This window comes from Lepus europaeus, chromosome 11 (assembly GCF_033115175.1).
Source record: "Lepus europaeus isolate LE1 chromosome 11, mLepTim1.pri, whole genome shotgun sequence".
Taxonomy (NCBI): domain Eukaryota; kingdom Metazoa; phylum Chordata; class Mammalia; order Lagomorpha; family Leporidae; genus Lepus; species Lepus europaeus.
The window spans coordinates 1383902-1410011 of record NC_084837.1 but is presented as its reverse complement, the minus strand read 5'-3'; the positions used below and the strand labels follow the sequence as shown (position 1 = coordinate 1410011).

The 26110-nt window shown below is 55.0% G+C and overlaps 1 protein-coding gene across 1 annotated transcript in view; it reads left to right on the top strand.

The window, feature by feature from the left end:
• AGBL1 (AGBL carboxypeptidase 1) overlaps positions 1-26110 on the top strand; it is a 599820-nt gene that overhangs the window by 330865 nt on the left and 242845 nt on the right. The window lies entirely within an intron of this gene.

Below are 26110 nucleotides of genomic sequence, written 5' to 3'. Positions count from 1 at the left end.
GGCTCTTTTAAGTTTCCTAGACGAGTTGATGGATGACTCCTTGGTGACTTCTGTTCAACCTCGGGGTACCTGGACCTCACCGGCGCTGACGCTCATGGGTTGGCTTTGGTTTGCTGCTGGAACAGCCACGCCGCGCTTGGCACCTGTGCGGTCCCAGCCCGTGTGCACCTGCTGGTTGTCAGAAGGGTTGTGTGGAGCCAGGGATGGAGAACGCTGTCTCACTTCCCACCTGCTGTTAGGCTTGTTTTGACCCCTTAAATCTGTCAGAGAGCCAGCTAGTTTAAACAGTTTTCTCAAGGAATTGTTTTGTGACTGTATTAATAAATTATTAGGTTGAATCAATCCTCATTACCCACGTCAACACAGTTGCAGGATAGGAAGAGTGGAGGTTGTGGGATGGGCACCGAGGGAGCCTGCTGGTCTGTTTCCCAGCAGTGTGGACAGCGGCTGAGCCCGCTGAGGCCCTGTGTTCATGCGTCAAGCGCAGGTATTAACAAGGATCCTGCTCCTCTCGGCCACACACGATGCTCGCAAAGGCTGGGGGAGAACCTTTGTGAGTGTGGTGCAGGCTCCATCCCCAGAGACCCCGCCCTCTCTCGGCGTTCAAGGCCTGTAGGTCGGAGGGGAGAGAGCCTGGGGCAGGTGACCCCGAGGCCTTCTGGATCCGGGTCTGTGTGTCTCAGCTGTGTGCCTCCTACGGAAAGGGGCCAGGAATTTATTGAAAAGACAGCTCCCTGCGGCTCCCCCAGATTCGCTGGTTGCCAACGTTCGTTACCTTTGTCTCTCCAAGCGCCGACTCAGGCTAACAGCTCTGGTAGTGTCAGTGTCAGTGCCACTCATGGCCATGAACTGGAGTCCCCCGTCCTTGGGGACTTGTTTGAAAACCAAGTGGCTCAGAGGCCCTGGCTGCCGCTGCATCTCTGTCTCCCCCGCCTCACACCCGGTGGCTGTTAGAAATGACAGGAGATGAAGGAGCCACGCCCAGTGGGAGGGCTTTTAGGTGTGGACACGGCAGGCTGCTATCCACGCCGCTCCATGTGGGGTCTGTGGGGGAGGCATGGCGAGAACTGGCTGGAGACAGCCCGCACGGCGCCGTGGCTGGCTTGGCTCAGCCGTGCCGCGCTCGATATGAAACACCTCTCGGTGGACCGGCTCTCTCTGTCCCCTCCTTCACCCTGCACACGGCGCAGCGTCCGAGCAGGGGGAGGGGAGTGATTTTCCGCACTCCTTCCCCCAGTGCCGGGTGCTGGGGTGAGCTCTGTGCGAGCTATAAAAGCAGCATAGAAATTTCCATCCCGGACACATAGCAGATGATTTTTGTGTGTGGGGAAGCGGGGTCCCAGCTGGGTGTTGAGGTTATTATTCTGAGATCATCTTTCCATTTCTCGTTTAGCATCACCATGTATCCAGCAGAGGGAGGATCCTTAAATACACCCGCGAGTGGCATTCCTTCCTCCCTTCCTAGGAACGTAAATATTTCTGCAGTTTCTCTGGTTAGTGTGGCTTTAAAGTAGTGCCCGTGGTTTCTCTCCAGCACACTAAGTACCTGATTGGTTAGCAGCGAAATGAAGCATCATTTCTTACACTGACATTTATGTTGGAACTGCATTAAAGAACACAACCTATTACCTTCAAATAATCGTCATTAATACGGCATTTTCTCTTCTATTTCCCAGTCTGTAGGTGGCTCATTTTTAAAACGCCCCGGCTTGTATTTCTCTGGGAGGTGGTTGTTTGCTTGCATCTGTGATGTGAATGTAAGGGGAGGCCCCGCCCACCGAGAGATTTACTTTGCCCACTGGGGTCCGGCCCCAGGCTATGGAGCCTGTCCAGGGGAAGCCCAAACGGAGTGATGGCGGCGCTGGGGCTCATTTTTCAGAGGTGTGCAGCCCGTGCGGACAGCTGTGCGGGTGTGCCCTGGCGTCCTGTGCGCGATGTGTTGGCGTGCGCAGCGGCTTGGAGGCCTCCGTGAGCTCCCACCCAGGCGGGCTGACTCGCTTCTTGGCAGCGCCGCTCACTTGGGGGGTGTTGGTCAGAGGAGGGGCGGTGGGTGGGCAGGTGGACTGAGGTGGGCTAGCGGCCCATCTGGCGCCAAAGGCCTTGCCTGCGAGCTGCCTGCTCTGTGTCCTGGCCTCCGGGCGCTGCACCCCTCCCTCACCGCGTCGGCAAGGCCCCAAGTCTGCTCAAGCCACGGGAGACTAGGAAAGACGTCGCCATGGTCCAGATGTGACCGGAAGCCGTCGCTGCGGGGTGGAGGTGGGAGCCCTGTGGGCGGGAGGCAGTGCTGACAGGCGCAGGCCTGTCACTGTCACCCGACCTCAGAGGCCCCGGTGGGTTCCTCCCAGAGCAAGGGCGGCGCCAGTCCAGGCGCGAGGTCTGGTGGCTCTGGAACAGGTGACGGTGAGACAGACAGCTTCCGTCCCTGCACTGGGCAGAGCTGCAGCCGCCCTGCGGTCTCTGTAGGCCCCGGGCACTCATTCTCCCAGGCTCACAGCCAGGGCCCAGTGGGCCAACCACAGACTGGGAGGGAGCTCACCACTCCCTGAGGCCATGATGCAGGAGCCCAGGGAGGGCCAGGTGCCAGCGCAGGGGCATGTGTTAGGGGCTCCTGGGTTGGCGTGTGTGGAAGGCAGCCTACACGTGGATGTCGAGAAGTACAACGCATGCTGGCATGTGTGTCTGAGCTGCCCTACACACCCAGGCTGGGCCACCAGCCCAGAGCCCTGTCACCTCCCATAAGCAATCCTGCAACGCCGAGAACTCGGGCAGCCTGCCGAGCCTGGTGCCTGTCTCCTCCAGGGTCTCCGTGGGGTCGGCCCAATGGAGTTGCCTGAACTTTCCAGACAGCAGCCAGGCTGCCCAAAGCCATGGCTCCTCAAGAAGCCAGCCTGTGTCCAGCGCTGGTCCACGGTGGGACCTGTGTCCACGGTGGGTCCAGCTGGTCCACGGTGAGTCCAAGGGCCCGGCCTCTTGGCCTCAGTTGGGACAGCCCCAAAGGCCATCGCAGCCCTCCAGTTCTCCTGTGGGTTCTGGGGCCTCTGCTCTGCAGTTCAACTTCCCCGCCCAGCCCTGCTTTCTCGTGTTTGCTGGGGCTGTTCCCGTGAGCATCTCCCAAACCGTTGTACATGCAGATCCCAGAGTCTCCAGGCTGCTCCCCGGGCAGCCCCTGCCCAGTGTCTCACAAGTTTGGTCAGAGGACACACGTGTTGGCTGAGCACCCCTGAAGGCGGCTGACGGGGCTGGATTTGCCCCTGGAGGTGGAGCCGTCTGATCTTGGTGTCGCAGCCTCCCGGATCCTAGCTTCTGTACTCTGCTTCTCCCGGCTTGGTAGCGGGGCCACGCAGAACCCGAGCTGGTGGCTCGGAGCAGAACACGGGCTGGCTGTGGCATATGTCCTGTGGCTGCCATCACAAACCACCACAAACTGGGAGGCTTAACGCGGCATCCTTAGTCCTCTTGGTCCCGGGGCCCAGAGGTTTGAGATCAAGCTGCTCTCTCACAGTTGCAGGGCAGAGTTTTCTGTGCCTTTCTCTTAACTGCCGGTGTCACCAGCACCCTTGGTACTCCTTCCTGCGGGCACATCACTCAAGTGCCCTCTTGGTCGTCACCAGAGATACTGGGTGAAGGCCCCCTGGCTCCATTATGACCTCAGCCTAACCAGTTGCATCTGCAGTGACCCCTCGGGCGGGCGGATGGGGTCACGCGACTTGGCCTGGTTGGAGTTACAGGACACCCAGCAATGCCGGGAAGCATCCCGGGTGTGGTCACACTCTTGTTCTCTCTCGACCTTATGACAGGAAGGGTCGATCTCACAGCATCTGGAGAGTCACTGCCGTGTGTGATGAGTGCTGATGAAGTCAGGGCTGGGATGCTCAGGTGACAGGGATGGCAACAGACACGCCGACCCCGTGCACCTGTGAAACCACCCCGTACCTGCTGCTGCACAACAAAACACTGCGACATCAGCTCTGTTCTCTCCGTCGTGGGCCTTGTGTTACAGAGACAGGGAGGACGAGGAGGTCGTTGGAGGTCACACGGCCTGTACGTTGGAGTCAGGGTTGGATGCCAGGCAAGTCTGGCACGGGGCTCTTGGCCGTCACCCCCATGCTTTCTGCTTAGGAGCAGGTGTTGGTGAGAGGAGCCTGGGCTGAGGAAACAGGAGGCAGCTCTGCTCTGGCTGCCACAGCAGCTCTGGCAGCAGGTGCGTCCTGCCCTCTCCGGGCTCCAGTTCCCTGGTTCAGAATGAGAGTGAAGAGATGGCACGGTCTGCTGGCTGGGGACTCAGGGACCCCCTAGCCCGGGGGGCTGGCATGGCCGTGGTTTGCAGCTTCTTCTGAGTTTGCTCACCTTGCCAGGGAGAAAGTCCACGCTGGTACCAAGGAGCCGGTTGTCCGGTGCCTTTGGCCCTCTCTCCACCAGCCCCGCCCCCTCCCGCCTTTCCTGGCCTGGCCTCCAGTTAGCGCAGAGGCCTGGCAGGAGTGCGGCGGGGGACGGAGGGAGCGAGGGATCAGCCAGGTTACCTTGCCTCAGGCAGCTCCTGGGCTGCTGCTGCCCCGCTGTCTCTCCCTGGTAGCTTTTCTCCCACCAGGCTCACTGCTCTCACACAGATGTCCCGAGCAGCAGTCATGCCTGTGTGGCCAGGCACACGTGTGTGTGTGTGTATGTGTGTGTAGACATGCCTGGTATACCCGGGCACACACACCCTCCAGCTCTCCCCCACACGTGTGTGTATGTGTGTGTGTGTGTAGATGTGCCTGGTATACCCGGGCACGCACACCCTCCAGCTCTCCCCCACACGTGTGTGTGTGTGTGTGTAGATGTGCCTGGTATACCCGGGCACGCACACCCTCCAGCTCTCCCCCACACGTGTGTGTGTGTGTGTGTGTAGACGTGCCTGGTATACCCGGGCACGCACACCCTCCAGCTCTCCCCCACACGTGTGTGTGTGTGTGTGTGTAGACGTGCCTGGTATACCCGGGCACACACACCCTCCAGCTCTCCCCCACACGTGTGTGTGTGTGTGTGTGTAGACGTGCCTGTATACCCGGGCACACACACCCTCCAGCTCTCCCCCACACGTGTGTGTGTGTGTGTGTGTAGACGTGCCTGGTATACCCGGGCACACACACCCTCCAGCTCTCCCCCACACGTGTGTGTGTGTGTGTGTAGTAAACGTGCACAACCCTGTGGGCCTCAAGGTCGCAGTCACAGCAGGAAACACAGCCGATCACCCAGGCTGAGTTCCGAGGACAGCTCTGTCCTGCACAGCCATGACCTTGGCGGCTCCTGACCTCTGAGAGTGTCCTGTGACCTTGGTGTCCCTCATGAGTCCTGCCCCAAGGAGCCCCTGCCTGTGGGATGTCCCCACCATGTCCATAGTAAATCCTCAATACGCATCACTGTGCTATCACTGATTGTAAGAGTTATTAGCAGCGATTTCCTCTACTTTGGATAAAGACACTTAGACTCCCACTTTAAAAAAAAAAGTGCGAGATTTATTTATTTGACAAGGTAGAACGAGAGAAACAGAGTGGTATTCATCACGGGTTGATTCCCACATGGCCGCAGTGACCAGGCTGGACCGGGCAAAAGCCGGAGTCTGGGCCTCCATTGGGTCTCTCCGGTGGGGGCAGGGATCCAAGCACTCAGGCCATCCTGTTCTAGGTGCAGCAGCAGGGAGCCGGATCAGAAGTGGAGCAGCCGGGGCCTGATACGGGACGCTGGCACGGAAGGTGGTGGCTTAACCTGCTGCACCACGTTGTCAGCCCCTCGACGCCCTCTTTTAGCCATAACTGAGACTGTTGTAACCAGAATCTTTGAGGCTGGAGGTCAGGACTTTATGGCACTATAAACTTTCTTGTGCAGCATTGTTGGGGACCACACGTTTTGACTTCTGCAGGCACTGATGTCACACATCTCTATAGACCTAGCTGTGCCACGGCAGCTCTTGTATGTACTGTTTTCAAATTGGCTTTATCATCAACCCATCTATTGCCGCTACCCAACTTCCTGGGCAGCATAGTCTGTGTAGTAGCTGCTTCCTTTCAAGGGCCTAGGAAGGCGATGAGCATGGTTGGGCATCTTCCAGCCAGAGCACAAGGCAAGAGTGAGGAGTGGAGGGCAGGGCGGGCCCCGTTGTCTCCCCAGAGACCACAATGAAAGCCCATTGGACCAGGGCTGCAGCCCCGGAGTTCCTGTAGGGTCACTGTTCCCAGGTCGCTTCCTTGTTCCACAGGTGGCCACCACAGTAATGCCACTCTTCTGGCCATTGGATTGTGGGGGGGGGGGGGGCCTTACTTTTATCCATGAAATCCGAGGAACAACCTGAGGAAGGCTTGACCCCCTCACATTCTCGCACGCGTGAGAATCACCTGGGAGCTTCCACAGTGCAAGTCTCTGAACTGTGTGTCCACAGGTTGCTTGTTCTGGGCTCTGGCCCAGGGAGCCGCAGTTCACCGAGCCTCCCTGGACATCCATGGGGGCCGCTGAGCGACTGAGGCAGGACACCCAGGGCAGGTGCAAAGAGCAGGTCGGGCCTGCAGCACTCTGTCGCTCGGTGCACCTGCTCCTATCGGAACTTTCGCACTGAGCGTCCCATTCTCCTGGTTGCACCCCTGTTCCCTTCATTTGCAACTTTAGGAAATGGGCATAATTCTATAAAAAAGCTGTCTAATATCAGTGAGAGTTGAAGATGCTTTTTATGTCTTTGTTTTTCCTACTCCTAGGGGAACCCCAGATCTGAATTCTCTCATTGGTGTCTTTGAACAATTAAAACAATTGATATGAAATGATTGGAGATGTTTACAGGGTGCAGTGTGATAATTCAATCCACATATACAAGACGTAATGATCCAGTCAGGGTAATTAGCATTCCCATCTCCTTAAGCATTTATCATTTCTTTGTGTTGGGAATCTTTGGACACTTTTCTTGGGTGGGCCTTTGTGAGTCTGGGAACAGAGAGAGCTTATGAACAATGGCTTGTGTAGGCTCTGGGAACCTTTTCTCAGGAGAATAGCTACAGTGTTTACAAAAAAATGTATATGAGCGAAACTGACATTCTGAGACTTGATTGTTGTTTACAGCCCTGTCTGCTGTTGTGGAAGGGTGTTTTTTCCTTCTTACTGTTTGTTGGATTCTTTGCTTAGTGGAATGTTGAGCTTGTGATTGTAAAGTTAACGGAAAGTGTGTCACTGTAAAAATGGGCGGGAGGGAGAGCAGGAGGGAAGGTCCCTGTGCCTATGCAATTTGTTTACCTTATATAAATAAAAATTATTTTAAAAAATGATGTTCTGAAAAGAACGGGTGCCCCAAAAACATGGCGAGCTCGTGGCTCAGTTGACGGAGCCCAAGGCTCTAGCTTCCTACTTTTTGCTTCTACATCAGCTCCGGAGGTGCCCGGCCTGCCTCTGTGGTCAGATGGAATGTGCCTGGCACGGGACAAGGGTGCTGCTGGGCAGCCATGTGCTGGGTGAGCTCCAGTCTGACCCCCGGGGGGCTGAGGACCCTGGTGTCCCAGGGGCCTTTTCTCAAGCTGCTTGCTCAGGGGGGAGAGGGGGGCCAGGCCCCACCTACTGAATCAGAACCCCAGGGAACCTGCGACCCAGCAGCAGGGCAGCCTGGCTGGAAGAGGGGTGGAGTTCGGGTAAGGAACCTAGGAACTCACTTTGTGTTAGGACAGGAAGTCATTCCCAGAATTCTCTAGCTAGAATGAGATGTTGTGTGTGAATGTGATAAAAGTTGCGAGCGCCCCTGATAGAAGACACGTGATAGATCTGCGCTAACATTTTAATGTGACATGAGCTGCTTTCCCTGCACCTGTCTTCTCTGACAGCCTCCGTCCTGCAGGGCTCGGGAGAGAAGACCGTTTCCCAAATGTGTGTTTGCTGTCAGACGCCACTGTATTCCTGTATAGATAGAGACATGGAGTCCAGGTGCTCCACGTGTCCTGCAGTGAGGTTGTGTCTGAGACCTTGGTGCTCAACGTGTCCTGTTGTGAGGTTGTGTCTGACACCTCAGTGCTCGACATTGTTATGTATTTTTGTTAGGCTGTCACAAAACACACCAAACACAGGAGTAAGGGAAAGAGTTTATTGGGGAAAACCCAGCAGACCGGAGGGAAGGGGTGAAGAGGTAAAAGGAGAGTAAGAGGGAAAGAGGAGAGAGGAGAGGAGAGAGGGGAGTGAGAGAGGAGAAGAGGAGGCTAGAGAGAGTGGGCAAGAGGGAGCAAGGAGAGAAGAGAGCAGAGAGAAGAGAGAAGAGAGGAGGAGAGGAGAGCAGACGAGAGGAACCAAGGGAGCCACGTGTTCAGGAACAGGCCCTTTTAAAACTTTGCAGGAGGGCGGGCAGGGAAGCAGGAGCAGCGAATCCCATTAGGATGGGGGTGGAGCTTGACACAGGTAGTTGGGCCATGTGGTCACCTGGCTTCCAGCAATGGTGGCGGGAACCAGGACGTAAGATGTAAATCAGGGTGTAGATCGCGCCATAGATAAAACTGTGCCAGTTTCCTAACAGACGTGTCCTGCAGTGTGGTTGTGTCTGACACCTTGGTGCTCGACGTGCCCTGCAGTGTGGTTGTGTGTGACACCTTGGTGCTCGACGTGTCCTGCAGTGTGGTTGTATCAGAGACCTTTGTGCCCCGCTCCACCCTCGCACTGATTGTGATCCCACAAGTATCGCCTTGCCGCTGTCTGCGGTTCTGTGGTTCTAGCCTCTTTGTGTTTGATCTCAAAGCACATTATAAGCAGTTTATTAACTCACTGCTGGTGTAATGAGGTAGTGAGATATTGCCCTCGTTCTGTCGCCCTTGGCTCCGTGATGTCTGTCGGCACGCTGATGGAATATTAACAGGAATTAAAGAATCAAGAGGCAGAGACGCTAATGAGGTTGCCAGCAGGAGACTTTCCGGGGATTAGGAAATCCGTGGGAGCCTTGAATTTTCCACGCCCACTGTAGAAAACGAGTCCTTGTATCAAAAATAAGGAGGGAATCTGGCACTTGGAATAATCCAGTAAGCCCCAAATGCCCTCTGATCCTTTGAAAATGATTTGGCTGCAAATGGCCACAAAGAAGAAGAGACGGTTTATCTCTGTAAATCTTACCCTACCCACGTGACCAATGTAAACGCAATAAGCCAGACACCCTTGGGGAACACACAGTAAGCCCAAGAAAGCCTTGACTTAATTCAGGGTTTTGTTCAGTGTCCAGCATAAGGAACAGGACTGGCCTCGCGTGGCGTACTCTTCCCTGGCCCTTGGTGCCAGTGCAGTTGCTGGGGTGCGTCTCACACCCACGCGCAGTGGGACACTGTCAGGTGGTGAGGGGCCTGCACCAGGCGCGTTCTCACTGTGCGTGAAGCGCAGCGGACCCCAAACCCCAGGGCCCTCCTTGACTGCAAAGGGCAGGGGATGGTTCTAGTCTCCCGCTGACTCCTCAGCACTGTCCACCACGTCTTCGCTCCAGCAGGAGGGCCTCACAGGTTTCTACGTCCACCAGCAAGCAGGACTGGGGGCAGAATGGAACAGGTCAGACGACTTTGAACCCTGCTGTCGGAAGACAGCGCCAGGTGTCTCTGTGCAGACCTGGGATTGTGCCGTCGGTCAGTGCGTCTGCTTAGGCAGCTGCCCAGCTGCAGCGTCTGCTGGGGGTGCAGAAGCCAGAACGCGCCTCGCAAGGCCAGGTGCGTCCTCCACAGATCTCACTCCTCACTCGCTCTTTCTCTCACTCCCCATTCAAGAAACGTTGTCTACAGATCCGACAATGCGCAGAGTCTGGAGCTGGCAGTCTCCGGCCCTGCAGCGTCCGTGGCCCCGCCAGAAGGGCAGGCGCTTAAACCAGCCCTCACTGCGTGAGCAGAGGGGAAGCTCTTGGTGCTGCGAGAGAATGCAGGGGGAGGGGGCAACAGGTTCTCTGTGTGACGCCTGGGCACGCAGATCACTGTTTGAAAATAGGGCAGGTTCCCTCTCCCTCCAGTTTTCCTTCGTCCCACTGTGGCCTCCTCTCGTGTTCCACATCTCGCCAGGGGATTCGATACTGAGGCAGGCGCTGTGCACACGCGTCCTCCTGCTCTGTGTCTGTGCCCCCCTGGACGCCCCCTGAAAGGCAGGCGTTCCCTTGGAGGCTGTGGTTAGTTAGCTATCCCTCCCTGAAGCAAATGCCATCACACACCTTAAGAATATTTCCTAGTCCTCCCTAGACTGGTAAAGGGTATGGAAATTAGTACAGGTGCTCCGAATTGGGTTAGCGCAAATAAAATGCTGGCTGCGTTTCCCCCAAGTACGCTGAGAACAGCAAAACCCGCAGCAGCGGAGGTGCCTTCTCTCTCCACTGTGGTCCAGAACGCACAAAGCACATTCGTGAGCCTAATTATCCGGGATGAGCCGGCGGCACGAGAGGAAACCGAAACGAGAGAGTGAGGAGTGAGCCAGGCTCAGCCACGTGGGATTTTCTGGATGGGCCAGACGTGGCCAAAGCAAGAGAGGAGACAATGTTTATCTGCCTGCTTCCTGTCAGTCAGAGGTGTGCCTGAGAGTCCAATAGACAGGTCCCGTGCTCTGTCTGGCCCTTGTGCGGCTGCTCGTCCGAGTCCTGGAGGGTGGGAGAAGCGGGCAGATCGGGCCGCGCCGCTGGTTGGCCTGGCTGCATGGTAGCAGTAACGGGAGTCCCCACCCTGGGATGGGAGCGGTAGCCCCAGGGGTAGAACTGGGAGGCCTACAGTGCCGCCCCGGAGGCAAAGCTGGCCGCTGGCCTGGGAGCTGCTGTCGCTGGGGGACTCTCAGGAGCTACCTCTTCCTGTTTTAATATCCAACAAAAAAATGCGTGACCTTAACCCCGAGGTTCTACTTCCAGAAATTGAATTCCAGATATGAGACTGTGGATGTCATTGCTCGTTAGTGTTGAGAGCCTGGAAACAGCCTCACTTCTCAGTGGGAGAGCAGAGCAAGTGTTTGAAAAATGCATGACCTGAGCAGAAAGATGATGTGACTATTCACATGGACTACAGCTTTTCTATACTCCAAATCCACCGTTTTTTATGTTGTTTCTTAAATTTATTTATCTGAGAGGCAGAATGAGGGAGGGTGGGGGAAGATACCTTTCACCTGCTGCTTCACTCCCCAAATGGCCGCAACAGCAGAGGCTGAAGCCAGGACCCTGGGAGTCCATCCAAGCCTCGCGCGTGGGGGTCAGGGCTCCAAGTTCCTGGGCCATCTGCTGCTGCCTCCCCAATGCGTTAGCAGGAAGTCGAATGGGAATCAGAGCAGCCGGGAACTGAACCAGCACTCCAGTGTGGGATGCCGGTGTCCAGCAGTAGCTCGTCCCGCTGTCCAGTGCTGGCCCCTCCACCACTGACTGGCTGGACTTCTGGGAACTTACTCACCCTTTAGCCTTCAGTGTAGTTCACCAGACAGAAAGGTGCTAATGAGCGCCTCTCCCTCAGGCCAGTGTAGGTAAGGCCTTTAGTGCTGCCCGGGACACCAGCAAGTCCTCGTCTTCACCCGTCACTTGTCCTGTGCTCTCACACCTCCTCCCGGCGTGGACACTGAGGCAGAGCACAGCTCCGTGGCGTTCCACGTCCCTACAGCTCCTTGGCGGTCCCTCATCTGAGCCACCTCATCTCATGTTGATGTGATTTTCAGCTGTTACAGAGCTGGGACGAGCACTGATTGGATTACGTGGCAGAATCTGTGTCTAAAAGCATCTTAGCAAGATGGAATTCTGGGCAAAATCTCAAAAGAGGAACTTAATATGGATAATTGGGAAGTCCTGTATTTCATTAAAACATAAAGAAATTGCTCAAGTACAAGAAGGTTTATAAAAAAATATTTAGGCATTTTACTTACTGTAAATGTAATATGAATCAAATGTGAATATGCTAAAATGTGAATGTGTATTGAATTGCATTAAAATTATAATGCCTAAAATGAGAAAGCTGTTATTTCTCCAACTCAGTCTAATTGCACTGAGAAAAATGTGTTCCATTCACTACCACGACGGATTTGGGGGACAGATGGAAGCATTGTGGCAGAAGTAAGCGGCGGCCGGATAAGAGCCTGTGGAGCTTCCTCAGGAGAGTGGGGTCTATTTCAAAGAGAACAGGTGTCCACTGGTGTCGTCTAGGGCAAGGCATCTTGGGCTCTTGGCTGTTAGATGGGTGGGGCAGGGAGCCCTCAGAAGGCTGTAGTAACGGCCCCCTGTTGGAGGGACACATCTGAGAGACGTTCCGGACAGGGAAGGACCAGGCCCGAAGATGAGCTGCTGTGATGAGCGAGTCTGTGAAGGAATTAGATGCTGTGTGGGAAGTGTGGGAGGGGCGGGGTCCTGTGGGTGTCCGTGGATGCTGTGTTGGAAGTGTGGGAGTGGCGAGGTCCTGTGGGTGTCTGTGGATGTTGTATGGGAAGTGTGGGAGGGGCGGGTCCTGTGGGTGTCTGTGGATGCTGTGTGGGAAGTGTGGGAGGGGCGGGGTCCTGTGGGTGTCCGTGGATGCTGTGTGGGAAGTGTGGGAGGGGCGGGGTCCTGTGGGTGTCTGTGGATGCTATGTGGGAAGTGTGGGAGGGGCGGGGTCCTGTGGGTGTCCATGGATGCTGTGTGGGAAGTGTGGGAGGGGCGGGGTCTTGTGGGTGTCTGTGGATGCTGTGTTGGAAGTGTGGGAGGGGCGGGGTCCTGTGGGTGTCTGTGGATGCTGTGTGGGAAGTGTGGGAGGGGCGGGGTCCTGTGGGTGTCTGTGGATGCTGTGTGGGAAGTGTGGGAGGGGCGGGGTCTTGTGGGTGTCTGTGGATGCTGTGTGGGAAGTGTGGGAGGGGCGGAGTCTTGTGGGTGTCTGTGGATGCTGTGTGGGAACGCGGGAGGGGCGGGGTCCTGTGGGTGTCTGTGGATGCTATGTTGGTAGTGCGGGAGGGGCGGGGTCCTGTGGGTGTCTGTGGATGCTGTGTGGGAAGTGTGGGAGGGGCGGGGTCTTGTGGGTGTCCGTGGATGCTGTATGGGAACGCGGGAGGGGCGGGGTCCTGTGGGTGTCCGTGGATGCTGTGTGGGAAGTGTGGGAGGGGCGGGGTCCTGTGGGTGTCTGTGGATGCTGTGTGGGAAGTGTGGGAGGGGCGGGGTCTTGTGGGTGTCTGTGGATGCTGTGTGGGAAGTGTGGGAGGGGCGGGGTCTTGTGGGTGTCTGTGGATGCTGTGTTGGAAGTGTGGGAGTGGCGGGGTCCTGTGGGTGTCTGTGGATGTTGTATGGGAAGTGTGGGAGGGGCGGGGTCCTGTGGGTGTCCGTGGATGCTGTGTGGGAAGTGTGGGAGGGGCGGGGTCCTGTGGGTGTCTGTGGATGCTATGTGGGAAATGTGGGAGGGGCGGGGTCCTGTGGGTGTCCATGGATGCTGTGTGGGAAGTGTGGGAGGGGCGGGGTCTTGTGGGTGTCTGTGGATGCTGTGTTGGAAGTGTGGGAGGGGCGGGGTCCTGTGGGTGTCTGTGGATGCTGTGTGGGAAGTGTGGGAGGGGCGGGGTCCTGTGGGTGTCTGTGGATGCTGTGTGGGAAGTGTGGGAGGGGCGGGGTCTTGTGGGTGTCTGTGGATGCTGTGTGGGAAGTGTGGGAGGGGCGGAGTCTTGTGGGTGTCTGTGGATGCTGTGTGGGAACGCGGGAGGGGCGGGGTCCTGTGGGTGTCTGTGGATGCTATGTTGGTAGTGCGGGAGGGGCGGGGTCCTGTGGGTGTCTGTGGATGCTGTGTGGGAAGTGTGGGAGGGGCGGGGTCTTGTGGGTGTCCGTGGATGCTGTATGGGAACGCGGGAGGGGCGGGGTCCTGTGGGTGTCCGTGGATGCTGTGTGGGAAGTGTGGGAGGGGCGGGGTCTTGTGGGTGTCTGTGGATGCTGTGTTGGAAGTGTGGGAGTGGCGGGGTCCTGTGGGTGTCTGTGGATGTTGTATGGGAAGTGTGGGAGGGGCGGGGTCCTGTGGGTGTCCGTGGATGCTGTGTGGGAAGTGTGGGAGGGACGGGGTCCTGTGGGTGTCTGTGGATGCTATGTGGGAAATGTGGGAGGGGCGGGGTCCTGTGGGTGTCCATGGATGCTGTGTGGGAAGTGTGGGAGGGGCGGGGTCTTGTGGGTGTCTGTGGATGCTGTGTTGGAAGTGTGGGAGGGGCGGGGTCCTGTGGGTGTCTGTGGATGCTGTGTGGGAAGTGTGGGAGGGGCGGGGTCCTGTGGGTGTCTGTGGATGCTGTGTGGGAAGTGTGGGAGCGGCGGGGTCCTGTGGGTGTCTGTGGATGCTGTGTGGGAAGTGTGGGAGGGGCGGGGTCTTGTGGGTGTCTGTGGATGCTGTGTGGGAACGCGGGAGGGGCGGGGTCCTGTGGGTGTCTGTGGATGCTATGTTGGTAGTGCGGGAGGGGCGGGGTCCTGTGGGTGTCTGTGGATGCTGTGTGGGAAGTGTGGGAGGGGCGGGGTCTTGTGGGTGTCCGTGGATGCTGTATGGGAACGCGGGAGGGGCGGGGTCCTGTGGGTGTCCGTGGATGCTGTATGGGAAGTGTGGGAGGGGCGGGGTCCTGTGGGTGTCTGTGGATGCTGTGTGGGAAGTGTGGGAGGGGCGGGGTCCTGTGGGTGTCCGTGGATGCTGTATGGGAAGTGTGGGAGGGGCGGGGTCCTGTGGGTGTCCGTGGATGCTGTGTTGGAAGTGTGGGAGGGGCGGGGTCCTGTGGGTGTCCGTGGATGCTGTATGGGAAGTGTGGGAGGGGCGGGGTCCTGTGGGTGTCCGTGGATGCTGTGTTGGAAGTGTGGGAGGGGCGGGGTCCTGTGGGTGTCCGTGGATGCTGTGTGGGAAGTGTGGGAGGGGCGAGGTCCTGTGGGTGTCCGTGGATGCTGTGTGGGAAGTGTGGGAGGGGCGGGGTCCTGTGGGTGTCTGTGGATGCTATGTGGGAAATGTGGGAGGGGCGGGGTCTTGTGGGTGTCCGTGGATGCTGTGTGGGAAGTGTGGGAGGGGCGGGGTCCTGTGGGTGTCTGTGGATGCTGTGTGGGAAGTGTGGGAGGGGCGGGGTCTTGTGGGTGTCTGTGGATGCTGTGTGGGAAGTGTGGGAGGGGCGGGGTCTTGTGGGTGTCTGTGGATGCTGTGTTGGAAGTGTGGGAGGGGCGGGGTCTTGTGGGTGTCTGTGGATGCTGTGTGGGAAGTGTGGGAGGGGCGGGGTCTTGTGGGTGTCTGTGGATGCTGTGTGGGAATGCGGGAGGGGCGGGGTCCTGTGGGTGTCTGTGGATGCTGTATGGGAAGTGTGGGAGGGGCGAGGTCCTGTGGGTGTCTGTGGATGCTGTATGGGAAGTGTGGGAGGGGCGGGGTCTTGTGGGTGTCTGTGGATGCTGTGTTGGAAGTGTGGGAGGGGCGGGGTCCTGTGGGTGTCTGTGGATGCTGTTTGAGAACGCGGGAGGGGCGGGGTCTTGTGGGTGTCCGTGGATGCTGTGTGGGAAGTGTGGGAGCGGCGGGGTCCTGTGGGTGTCTGTGGATGCTGTGTGGGAAGTGTGGGAGGGGCGGGGTCCTGTGGGTGTCTGTGGATGCTGTGTTGGAAGTGCAGGAGGGGCGGGGTCCTGTGGGTGTCTGTGGATGCTGTGTGGGAAGTGTGGGAGGGGCGGGTCCTGTGGGTGTCTGTGGATGCTGTGTGGGAAGTGTGGGAGGGGCTGGGTCCTGTGGGTGTCTGTGGATGCTGTGTGGGAACGCGGGAGGGGCGGGGTCTTGTGGGTGTCTGTGGATGCTGTATGGGAATTGTGGGAGGGGCGGGGTCCTGTGGGTGTCCGTGGATGCTGTATGGGAAGTGTGGGAGGGGCGGGGTCCTGTGGGTGTCTGTGGATGCTGTGTTGGAAGTGTGGGAGGGGTGGGGTCTTGTGGAAACTCCAGAAGCCGGGTTTGGCATGGCAAACTCCGTGGCCCATTTCCTCTGTGATACTCTTGAGTCCGGATCAGCCCGGCAGTGGAAGAGAATGTGAAATTGCCGAATGAACCCTAGGAAAGTCTTTCTAACTTATACCCATTGCTGCTTCAACATAACTGACTTTATCCTCACTGGAGCTGCATTTAAATTCCAAAGCTATTCTTCCGTACTCAATATTCTTATGGTAGGTTTCCTCCTGACTATTAACTTCCTAGAAATGCAAAGCTGTATTTTTGGGGTTGTTTTGACTGAAGAAAGCGACTCTGGGTCAGCTTAGCTGAATCTACATGCGAAGTGTCTAGAACAGTCATGAGAAATTAGGATTATGAAAGCACCATGCATGAGTTTCAATTTTTTTCTTGCACAAAAGCAGACATGTCTTTTAATTCAATTTTTCTACAATTTTTTTGAAGTGCTCTCACCCATATTTTTTTCTCACAAAACTCCCCGTCCCAGCTACTTCCTCACTGGCTCAAGGAGATGCAGAAGCAGGAGCACCATGAGAGGAGTTCCCTGGGGACTCGTGACTTCGGACACGCGTGGGCACGGGCGTGGGGTGTCTCAGCTCAGCACTGCTGACGCTGGGCTGACCTGTGCGGCATGGGGTGTTCAGCATTGCTGGCTTTTACCCTGTAGAGCCCAATAGCACCTTCCTAGCTGTGACAACCAAAAGCGTACCTGGCACTTGTCCCTTGTCCCGTTTTGAGTCAGTGCCACCCTTGATGTGGAACCGTTGCTAAGTTACCAGTGTGGTTTCTCAGGTGCCCTCTCTGAGTCTTGATTTCCTTATCTGACAAAAATCAGTAGATTGGATCGGATGATAACCACGCTACCTTCCAACTCTATGAGATAAAAAATTAAAACTATTTTTAAAGATTTATTTATTTATTTGAAAGAGTTACACAGAGAGAGGAAAGGCAGAGAGGTCTTCCATCCGCTGGTTCACTCCCCAATTGGCCGCAATGGCTGGAGCTGTGCCAATCTGAAGCCAGGAGCCAGGAGCTTCTTCCGGGTCTCCCACATGGGTGCAGGGGCCCAGGGACTTGGGCCATCTTCTACTGCCCTCCCAGGCCACAGCAGAGAGCTGGATCGGAAGAGGAGCAGCCAGGACTAGAACCGGCACCCATATGGGATGCTGGTGCTTCAGGCCAGGGCATTAACCCACTGCGCCACAGCGCGGGCCCCCAAAATTAAAACTTTTTGAACATGGCTAAGCCAGGGAGATGGACGTACTGGCACTATATGAGTGGTTTTCAAAAAGTTCATAGAAAATTCATATTGTGAAAACATTGTTTTTCACACCAAAATAAATTTGTTTTTTAATTCCAATTTAGACATTTTTTTAAGCCCTAGGCTTTTATGATTTTAAAACTTTAAAACATATGCTATTTTTTTTTTTTGACAGGCAGAGTGGACAGTGAGAGAGAGAGAGACAGAGAGAAAGGTCTTCCTTTTTGCCGTTGATTCACCCTCAAATGGCCGCCATGGTTGGCGTGCTGCGGCCGGCGCACCGCGCTGATCCGATGGCAGGAGCCAGGTGCTTCTCCTGGTCTCCCATGGGGTGCAGGGCCCAAGGACCTGGGCCATCCTCCACTGCACTCCCTGGCCACAGCAGAGAGCTGGCCTGGAAGAGGGGCAACCGGGACAGAATCCGGCGCCCCGACCGGGACTAGAACCCGGGGTGCCGGCGCCGCAAGGCGGAGGATTAGCCTAGTGAACCGCGGCGCCGGCCTAACATATGCTATCTTGAAAGTGTTTTAAAATCAATCCTGTGATGCTACCTATTGGGGAGTGTGAACTTGGGCTGTTATTTTCTCTCTGGGAGGAAAACTGTCTTTGGAGTAAAGCACTAGAAGTGTCCCTTGTGGAAGGTCTGGATATTGGGAGAGGCCAGAGCGCGATGGACGTGGAAGGTAGGAGAATGCTAGCCAAGCTGCGAGTCAAGGCCAACATACACACTGCTTCTCTTAAATGTGAGCAAACTATCGGAGAGAGGGAGAGGTCGCGGAGCCCGGGGGATGATGGTCTAAGCGCACCTGCCCTTTGGATGGTGCTGTTTTCGTCACTTGACTGGACTGTTATCCAGCTATTCTCTGCCCTGATCCATCTTGTAGGTTTACATACTTAATCTAACACAGGGAAAGAACACTTACATACTCGTTGAATCACTATTGTGACTTGTTCTGAGGTCAAGGCTAAGCCAGGCAAGCTCATGGCAGGCACCTAGTTCACAGTACTTGTTACCATTCACACTGTGAGTGCTCACTGCACAGCCTTTAGAAGCTGCCTGCTTGGAAACAAATTCCAGATTGGGAGGAAAAGAGAGAAGCACAGAAATGGGCTGGGCAGTATTCCTTCCTAATCGCTCCTCTGATTCCAGTTTATGAAGAGCAGTCTTTCACGTTCTTACCTGGGGAGCTGGAACCAAGTCCGTGGGTTCTGCTCAGGGCGTGGGCAGGCTGATGGGTGTGTGTGTCCAGGGAGCCAGAGAGCTTGGCAAAATTCCTTCTGTCGTGACAGCAGTGGAACCGACAGTGTGGCTTGCTGTTCTTTGTCTTATATATTTTTTTTATTTGAAAGGCAGAAATACAGAGAGAAAAGGAGAGAGAGAGAGAGAGAGAGAGAGAGAGAGAGAGAGAGAGAGAGAGAGAGAGAATGAATCTTTCATTTGTTGGTTCACTCCCCAAATGGCTACATCAACAGCCAGGGCTGGGCCAGGCCAAAGCCCGAAGCCAGGAGCTTCTTCTGGGTCTCGGACGTGCATACAGGGGCCCAGGTACCTGGGTGTCTGACGTTGCCTTCCCAGGTACATTAGCAGGGAGCTGGATTGGAAGTGGAGCAGCCAGGACTCAAATTGGTGCCCATATGTGATGCTGGCACAGCAGCCTGGAGGTAGCTGTAAGCAGAGCCACACCCAGGTAGCAAGTTTCATTCTTTTGAGAACAGAGAGATTCCCTTTGGTGGCTTCGAGGTGTCAGAATGCAATGTGAAGAGGCTGGCGTTAGTGGGGGTTTGAGGGAAATAGGTCTAACTTTCCAGGCAGGATTAGGAGGAGTGCCTCTCAGAGGAGGCATGCCCAATGGCACACAGGTGGTGCTGTGGGAGTGCTCCCGGGAGGCACACAGGTGGTGCTGTGGGAGTGCTCCCGGGAGGCACACAGGTGGTGCTGTGGGAGTGCTGCCGGGAGGCACACAGGTGGTGCTGTGGGAGTGCTCCCGGGAGGCACACAGGTGGTGCTGTGGGAGTGCTCCCGGGAGGCACACAGGTGGAGCTGTGGGAGTGCTCCCGGGAGGCACACAGGTGGTGCTGTGGGAGTGCTCCCGGGAGGCACACAGGTGGAGCTGTGGGAGTGCTCCCGGGAGGCACACAGGTGGTGCTGTGGGAGTGCTCCCGGGAGGCACACAGGTGGAGCTGTGGGAGTGCTCCCGGGAGGCACACAGGTGGTGCTGTGGGAGTGCTCCCGGGAGGCACACAGGTGGAGCTGTGGGAGTGCTGCCGGGAGGCACACAGGTGGTGCTGTGGGGGTGCTCCCAGGAGAGCTTCCTCGGTTGGCCCTGGGTTGCAGCCGTGAGAGGCACAGGCTGTCTCCTGCAGCAGGTGCGCTGAGTCTGTTCTGAACATCTTGAGAAGAGAGCAGTTCAGGAAAGCGCAGAACCTTCAGGTCCCAGGCGGGGCCATCACAGGAGGAAGCAAACACTCCTCTGTGCTGGTCCGCAGTCCTGCTCCGCCCTCATCAGCTGCGCCAACAGTGAACTTCAGAGCGGTTTGCCTCGCTTTGACCCAGCCCCAGCACCCATGTTCGTGTATTTCCGTCTCCGTGGTTGACGTCAGTCAGGCACATTTCCTTCCTTCTCTCTCCCGACGTGGCAGCTCTGAAGAACCTGTCCTTCTGTGGGCTCTGTGCGGCGGTCTCCCTTGGCAGGGTTCCATAGAGGCCATGTTGGGTGCTCCCCCGTGTGTTCAGGAGTTGTCCCAAGGCAGTGTTGTGTAATTCATCACGTGGCTAAGTGCCGTCTGCCGGGAGAATTGACTGAAGAGTCACTGTTTCCCTCATTGTAACGACACCCTTTCCTCAGGGAAGACGCCCTGGGCCATGTCCATGTCCTGCTTGCCACCTACCCACCAGCTCAGCATCCGGAATATTCTGTACTCCATCATTGCTTCTGTGACAAAGCATTTTCTCCTCATCCGTCCACCTCATCTGTTCTTTCTATCATCGTCATCAATCAGTTATCTATCATGTGTCTATCAAGCATCTATCCGATGTATCTATCATCCATCCTGTCTGTAGGGATGCCTCAAAAAGTTCATGGAAAATGGAATTAGAAGATTATTTTAGTGCACACAGGGAGTGTTTAAAAAGCCATGGAAAATGCACATTATGGAAAAGGCCTGCATGAACATCAAATTTTGCATCACCATAAACTAATTCTGTTTCTCAGGCTTTTTGAGGTGCCCTCCTATCTGTCTGTCTGTCTGTCTGGATGTGTGGGTTCTTTAATGGGGTATAGTCTGTCACTGCCATTACTCATTTCCCTGTTCCGGTTGCGTCTGATGTGGTTGAGAGCCCTCACGATGTCCGTTTTCTCCTCTGCACAGGTCCTTGTCACTCTGCGAGCACTTTTTAAAGTTTCTGGCACCACAACTTCGTACTTTTCCTGCCTGGCTGTGGAGTCAGCTTTTCTTCTAAGGAACCCTCTCCCCCCCCCCCCCCGCCCTCCCGCCCACCTTCCCGCCTGCCCTCCCCCTCCCCCTCTCTCTTGCTGTCTCTCTTTCATATGATCTCCTTTTATCAGGAAAACAAGATCCGCGGATTAGGGGTTAGGTGTGCTCATTGGAGCTGATGTCTCATCACACAGATCGGAGATAGACAATGTCCACAGCATGTGCAAAAACACAAGGACACACAGATGCCTCCAATCAAACACCGAATGGCGTCATAATTTTCATCTTTTTATTTCTTCAAAAAGTGAGAAATGAGACAGTGGCAAGATGGTCACCGCAATTTTTCGATAGGCTCACTTAGATTCGTGACTGACTCTCTACCCTGATAATTCCAGATATTTCCTCTAACTCCAAACTGAGACATCCAACAGACCTCACAGACTCTTCGGTGAATTCTCCAACACCTGCCCCTCCACGATCCAACACCTGCTCCTTAATCTTTCTGATTTCAGTTAATGTCAACTCTGTCTTTCTGGGTATTCAGTCCAGAATCCTGGGATTCAACTTTTATAGTCATATTTGATGAGTATACTCTTGTACTAATATTTGATGAAAATCCAGGTTCCCTCGAATTTAATTTCCTGACAAAGCAAGCGCACCAGCCCTCTTCCCCATGTCACTACGCTGTCAAGTCTAATCGCCCTCACCCCGTCTCTCACCCCACTGAGCTGGCGGCTCCATCATCTTTGTCCCAGATTACTATCAAAGCCTCCAGGCTTTGAAACCATTCTCAACACATTCATGTTAGGATCATTTTGAAACCTAAGTCCAGTGATGTCATTCTTCCACTTAAAATCCCACCGTGCTCCCCCAGTATTCCCAGAGTAAAGGGCAAAGCCCTGGTAACGGCTCCCAGCTCTCTCTGTGATCTGCCCTTGGTGCGTCCCCCTCACCCACTGTTCCAGATGCACCGGTCTGCTGACAGGTCTTTGAAAACACCTGGCGCGTCGCCGCCTGGAGACTCCCTGAGCGCCCCATCCTTTCCCAGAGGCGCACTTGGCTGCCGCCGTCTGCAGGTCCTCACTCGGCTCTCGTGTTCCCCGGGACACCCGCCTCACCTGCACCTTCCGAGCGCCTAACTCCGTGGGTCTGCTTGCCTTTTTCTTTCTCCCACATCATCAACCACCTTCTAATGTTGTAAAAACCCACCTGAGCCCATTATTTATGGTCTGTGGACTTGTTAAATCGTCAAGAGCAGGAATCGCTGTTTCACTGGCTCGCTAGTATTGTTTTTCTTCTACCTAAACCAAGGAATAGCACATCACATGGTGGATACTCAGCGAATTCGCATTAAATGAAAGATTTAGACAGGCGGTTCTCACTACAAGATGCTTCTGTCTGTTGTGTCCGTCTGTCCTGCCTGCCTACCTACCTGTGTTTGCCTACTTGCTTTTGAGCATTTACTCCACCTTAGGCATACTGTTAGATAATGTTGAAAAATAAATAAGTAGCAATGAGCTGATTATTAAATGTCCAGGGGTTCTAGCGGCTGATGTGGTATATTGGGTTAAGCCACCACTGAGACATCGACGTCCCACGCTGGAGTGCTGGTTTGGCTCCTGGATGCTCTGCTTCTGACTCGCCTTCCTGCTAACGCACCTGGGAAACAGTGGATGATGGCCCCAAGTACGCTGGTTCCTGTCACCCCCAAGGGAGACCTGGGTGGAGCTCCTGGCTCCTGGCTTTGTCCTAGCCCAGTCCTTGCTGTTGTGGGCATTTGGGAAGAGAACAGCAGATGGAGGATGTCCCTCTCCCCTCCCCTCCCCTCCACTCCCTCCCCTCCCCTCCCCTTCCCTTCCCTCTCCCATAAATATATAAATCTTTTTAAAATATCCGGGATTCTAAAGTTGGTTTTTAAACCAGTTGTAGCTTGATATTAGCCCTAGCAGAATTTTCACACTACAGAAATTGGGAAAGACTATAATTTGGGGGCTTTTCTTGACCTTTCCCTGTCACCTGTGACCTTAGAGCCAGTTTGTCAGTTTGCTGCTGCACAGAGGAGGCTTTTATCTTTGCTAGCAGGCAAGTCACCAAATACAAAATAAAATGGAGCTCCGGATGAAGACTAAGGGTGACTCTTGTAGCATTAATGTTTTGTGGAAAGACACGGAGGCTATTTATCCAAAGCTTCCTGGAGCAGGGAGCCAGGTACCCCACACTGGCAGGGACTAGGGCAGTCAGGTGGCACAAAGCTTTCGAGAAAAAGGAAAACACCGGTGCTCTGACTGGGGATGTTGGCATGGGCGAGTTAGAGAACTATAAGTGGGGTAACTTACACAGTTTAGGGAGGATGTTTGGCTTCCTTCAGTTGTCCTGGGTTGGGTAGGAAAGGAGACAAAAACAAGAAAGTTGTCCATTCCTGAGCCAATCTAGCTGTCTTGGGCTGACTGGGAGCTCGGGCAGCGTCTGTGGGCTTCTTAGTGGAGAGAGTTCCACTGTAAATTACAGCGAGCGTTGGTTTGCATATTCAGGTCCTCAGGCCTCTGTGTGTGTCATTCTTTTTCTCATGGGAGGCTGACCAATTCAAGGAAGGCTAGAGTTCCAGATAACTCACCATTCAAGGCTGGTCAGCACCGTCAGCGGCCGGGGAGCATCCTGACCCCTCTGCTGTGTCCTGATGGTGTTTGCACGGGGAGAGAGCAGCCGTGCAGGGTCATTCGGATCCCCAGTGGGACGTGTGCACCACTGCCCCATCACGGTGACGCAGGCAGTTAACAAGGGAACAAAGTCTGGTGGCTTTGGGGTTTGACCTAGGACATCCGGACAGTCCTTCCTGAGCACACAGCATAGCCTGTTCTACTTTGTCTTTTTGACCCAAGTACAAAAAATAACTATTAACAAATGCCCTCATGCCTAGCCCCAAAGACATGTGATTGTTCACCGCGATTGTTCCCTTGAATTCTGGCAGAGTTAGGCAGGAGTCTGTTACAGTCTATTTCTATGCGTTTGGGTCACTGCTCTGACCATTCTCCTTAACAAAGGGCCGATGTAAGACACGTGGCACTCATGGTGAGCGTACATCCTGGGATAACTTCTTACAGACTCAGTGGCAGTATTTATGTATAAAAACGCAACCTATATTTTGTTGCTTTTTTTTGACAGGCAGAGTGGACAGTGAGAGAGAGAGAGACAGAGAGAAAGGTCTTCCTTTTGCCGTTGGTTCACCCTCCAATGGCCGCTGCAGCCAGCGCTGTGCTGATCTGAAGCCAGGAGCCAGGTGCCTCTCCTGGTCTCCCATGCGGGTGCAGGGCCCAAGCACTTGGGCCATCCTCCACTGCACTCCCAGGCCACAGCAGAGAGCTGGCCTGGAAGAGGGGCAACCAGGACAGAATCCGGCGCCCCAACCAGGACTAGAACCTGGTGTGCCGGCACCACAGGCAGAGGATTAGCCTATTGAGCCATGGCGCCGGCCTTTTGTTGCTCTTTAGACAGTAAAACTAGGGCTGACTGTTGAATTGACAACATAATGATGAATTTGCTGCCAGCGAGAACCCTGAAAATGGAGCAGATTGCCTCGGGAAAGCAGAAGGCTTCTTTGTATGGAATGCTTTCAACATGGTTAGCCATCGCTCGGACGTCTTCGGGGTGGTGCAGAATGTTCTAGCTTTGGGTAGGGGGTCGGAATAGATTAGCTTTAAGGTCTCATTCAGCGCTAGAAGTCTGTGACTCAGAGTGATGCTTGGGACATGTTGACTGATGACTCACTGCTCTAAGGACAGAGGACGCCTTCTCCAGGGCGATGTCCTGGAGGGAGCAGAGGCCAGTTTCACGCGGAGAAGTTTCTTTCTCCTAAGATGCGGCTGCTCTGCTCTTCAGCCAGAGTACAGGGGTGCTGACTGGCCGAGTGTTTTGTATCTGCCGTAGAAACTCTGCCGAAGTCGTGTGTTCTTCCCCTAAAAATTTGGTGAAGGCTAGGTGAGCCATGGGACCGAATAGTTTCAATGTTTGTTCTGGTTGCTGTGAAGTCCAAGGTTAAACTGCAGGTAACGTTTTAACCACATGGGTTCTAGTTGCCTCCATTTCTATATTTTGTTTCTTGCTGGTCTTAATCTATTCCAAATGGCATTATCCCTCGCTCTGTTTTACGTTTGGAATTTGCCTCCCTTATGCATTCCTCTAAGTCCTCTGCTACGCTGGCACTTGAGATGGGAGATGATGAAGGGGTTGATAAGTGGATGCGTGTGTGATGTCCTGGAAAACTGGCGTTCTCTCCGGTGAGGGCCTGGGAGTGGTGACAGCATCGTGCTTCAGGACGGCCTAATCGTCTCGCCCTCTCATCGCCAGCGTCGCCCCGCACTCAGGTCCCTCTTCCCTAGTTCGGTCCCGTTTTGCTGGATATCAGCCCCAGGCCAACACTCATTCTGAACGGTCTGGTGAACAGTGGGGTCCGTTCAGTTACTAGAACCTGGGGTGACATGTCCTAGCCTTGTTTTGCACATCACAGCCAGTGTCCCACAGAGGCTCACATAGTGAGAATGTACCTCCACGATGAGAAGCATTTTACAAAGTAACGGTGAATCTCAGCTGGTGCTCTGGTTACCACAATGGTAGCACATTTGTTAGATTTCACTCTGAGTTACTGCTGCCAAAGTCAATCAGGATTGGTGTCTCCAGTCCCCCTGATCTGAGCAGGCAGAGCGTACCATGACCAGTTTGGGGCAGACCTAGGGAGAGGCGCCAGCAAGCTGAGGCGGGTTCAGAGGGAGTTAACAAATCGACAAGGGGCAGAAAGCGTACCATGTGTCACTGAGAGACCAGTGGAGCTTAGCCCGGAAAAGTGATCGCTCTAAGTTGACACAGTGATTTCTTCCATATAGAAGATTGGAATTTGTACACAGCTCAGTAAACCTTGGACACATGGAATATTCCAGAAATACGAGCACGAGCACAGACAGGTGGCGTACGCTCCTCGCACCAAAGTATACTTCATGAAATGCCCAAAGGATTCTAAACAAACTGTACCCAAAGGTCCTCATTGGGTGACTTTCCTGCCAGTGGCCGTGTGACAGTGCATCTGTGGGCGCACCCTGTACACGTCCCATACACCATGTTCTGGGAAGAGCCATCCCCTGGCAGTCCTGTGGTGGGTTTTTATTTTTATTATTTAAAGCAGAGCCAGAGAGACAGAGACAGAGACAGAGACAGACAGACAGATGGACAGAGGTCTTCCATCTGCTGGTTCACTCCCCAAATGGCCACAACATCCAGGACTGGGCCAGACTGAAGCCGGGAGCTTCACCGAGGTCTCCCATGTGGGTGCAGGGACCCAAGCACTTGGACCGTCTTCTGCTGTCTTCCCAGGTGCATCAGCAGGGAGCTGAATTGGAAGTGGAGCAGCCGGGACTTGAACCAGTGCCCACAGGGATACTGGTGCTACAGGCAGTGGCCTAAGCTGGTACGCCACAGCACAGCCGGTCCTCAGGTGGATTGGACCTGTCCCTCGCAGAGCCCACTTACAGTTTTTGTATTGAGAGCATCACCTACGCATGGATTGGAGCAGACA